The sequence below is a fragment of the Protobothrops mucrosquamatus genome, unplaced genomic scaffold, assembly GCF_001527695.2.
Source record: "Protobothrops mucrosquamatus isolate PMUCROS unplaced genomic scaffold, P.Mucros_1.0 scaffold8580, whole genome shotgun sequence".
NCBI classification, from domain to species: Eukaryota; Metazoa; Chordata; class Lepidosauria; order Squamata; family Viperidae; genus Protobothrops; species Protobothrops mucrosquamatus.
The window spans coordinates 8,330-11,298 of record NW_015394374.1 but is presented as its reverse complement, the minus strand read 5'-3'; positions in this window follow the sequence as shown (position 1 = coordinate 11,298).

The following is a 2,969-nucleotide window of genomic DNA, read 5'->3' as shown; positions in this document are numbered from 1 at the left end:
AGCATTCCAGAATGAGTAATTCTGACTAAGCGGACAAAATGTGCTGTCAAGTTGGAGAGTAAACAGAGCGTGTAGAAGGAAGGCTCTCTAAGTAGTAGCTAGGAATGTTCCAACTCAACCCAGCAAGCTGAAATCCTCAGATGTTACGACCTCGGGATTCTTGACTGAGTCACTTTGAATGGCATTTACAATCACCCTATGTAAGTGGACCGGCCACCTGATCTTCATCTTTGTTAGAGAATGACAGGAAATGCTGACCGAATTGTTCAGAAACAATTTTCAACAGGGGGAAAAAAAAAATCTGGGCTCAGGGGTCAACACATCCCCGATGAGTGTTTTCATGGATTTGCTAACCAGTTGGGCGCCATCTTGATTCCAGTAATCTATCTGATCACTCCCAAGTCAGTCTTACCCCTTGCAGCCTCTTGTAGAGTAAAGATAAAGGGCTAGGCTGACCTGGAGTTGGTACACCTCACAAATGTGCCTTACAACACATCCTCTTTCTTGAGGAGCTGAGCTAAGTCACGGCCAACTCAACTTTTCCCACTACGAATTGGACGAGTGTTACCCTCGGAGCTGTGAAGCTCAATACTAAATAATAAAACACACGGAAAATGGTTGCAAGGACCGGGTAGGGCTGGTCTAGAGAAAAGAAGGAGTAGGGATGACATGATAGTAGTCGTGCAGGATTTGAGGGGCTGCCGCAAAGAAGGGGTGAACTCCAAAGCACCAAGAAGCAACGGGTGGAAACAATTCAAGGAAGAAAAGCAACCTAGAACGAACTGACAGTGAGAACAATTAACCAGTTGCCTCCAGAAGTTGTGGGCGTTTCATCACTGGAGGTTTTTAAGAAGAGCCTGGACAGCCATATGCCTGACATGGGGCAGGGTTTCCTGCCTGAGCAGGGGGTTGGACTAGAAGACCTCCAAGGTCCCTTCCAGCTCTGCTCTGATTGAAGCAGATGGTGTCCTGATGACAGCAATGCTCACCCTGGCCTGCTTCCCAGCTCCTAAGATTTGTCTCCTCTCCACTGAGTTATCTTGCCGTCAACACCCCTTCAGTTGGTTCAAGGAGCAGCTTTGACAAAAGTCAGCTGTGGTCTTTACAGTTTTTTTCCCCCCCACCGGCAGTGAAAAGCAAATGCCGATACAGAGAAGAACAAAGGCAGAGGCAAGTTGCCAGTCGGTTTTCACCCTCTCTTGCTGGCTCCGTGGAACCGCAACAGCAGTGTGCAATGTGACGGATTGTGCACCTGCGGCAGCAGAGCGTGTGGGTGTGGGTGTTTTGCCAACTCAGAGGCTTCTCAGAAAGAGACCCCGGTGAAGAGGCTGCACACTCCACGCGCCCAGCTTTACAGGGGAGGGAGGAAGAGGTTCAAGGCAGCCATACCTAGAATCTCTCAGGATATATTTATTAATTAGGCTGTAGAAAGTCTGGCCAGACTCTCCCCATTAGGTGCGAGCCGATAAAAGAGTTGGGGTTGATTGGGTATCATTGTCTCGTCTTTGGGTTTGACCTTCCGCTTTGCAAAAACGACTGCTCAAATTTGGAAAGCTAATAGTTGTACACGTTGGTTACACTTTCCGAGTTCAGATAGGATCATTTCCACCCTCCCTGCGTTTGTAGAGGCTGTAACAGCGGTTTGTGGTTTATAGTTTAGCTTGGACTGTGAACCCTGATCTGGGGAAAAGCTTAGGGCCCTTGAAAATAATGCAATACTAGTCTATCCCTGACAGTTCCCACTTGGATATGGAAAAATACGATAGGGCAATCATGCCATTAGCAGGAATTTATCATTACATTCAGTACATTTATATGTTACTTATATGTAAGGGTGTAGGTCTATACATATGTTGTGTGTAGTCTGTCTTAAATGTGTGTTATGTAAGTAACACTTCAGAGCAAGAAACTAAATGTCATTTTTAATGTGTGCCGTTGTGCCCAGAAGAAAAAAAAAGTGACAACAAAGGTTATCTAATCTAATCTAAACTACAATGATAGCATAGCAGGCTTGTTGGTCTGCAACCTAGTTATATTTGGCCAATATAATGGCCAGGGATTCCTTGCTGTCATAAAGGTCTGGACTGGGACTGCCCCTCCTGTGTCTTGTTTCTGTAGCCATGATCAGTATTATTAAGACTGCATGGCGTCATCTTATGACAGGTTAATTTTCACCCTAATGTGACAGCTGTTGAACTAAATGTGGTATGTCAGATTATGGTTTTCCTTCCGTAAACATAAAGATGGTTTTGGGATTATTTCTTCTCCTATTGAAAAAAACAAAAACAACAACCAGCATTTTAAACCTACCACGGGATATACTTAATTGAGCCACTGTAATTTTAGTTCATTTAAATGTAATGGCCGCACAGTGGCTAGAATGCAGTATTGCAGGCTAATTCTGCCCACTGCCAGAAGTTCGATCCTGACCAGCTCAAGGTTGACTCGGCTTTCCATCCTTCCGAGGTTGGTAAAATGAAGACCCAAATTGTTGGGGGGCAACATGCTGACTCTGTAAACCACTTAAAGAGGGCTGTAAAGCATTGTGAAGCAGTATATAAGTCTATGCTGTTGCCCTTCCTTCCTTCCTTCCTTCCTTCCTTCCTTCCTTCCATGATGCGCAGTGGTTATTATGCAGTATTGCAGGCTAACTCTGCTCACTGCCAGCCGTTCGATCCTGACCAGCTCAAGGTTGACTCAGCCTTCCATCCTTCCGAGGTCGGTAAAACGAGGACCCAGATTGTTGGGGGGGCCCACATGCTGACTCTGTAAACCGCTTAGAGAGGGCTGTAAAGCACTGCGAAGCGGTATATAAGTCTAAGTATTAGTGCTATTAATTGTCCTTGTTTTCAAACGCCACGATAATCATCTGCCATTCTTTTCGGTGGCACTTAAATTCATCTGATCCTGTCTGGGTGGATCCCAACGGTTAACTTACGTTCTCATTTGAAGAGTTGGCATAAGTATTC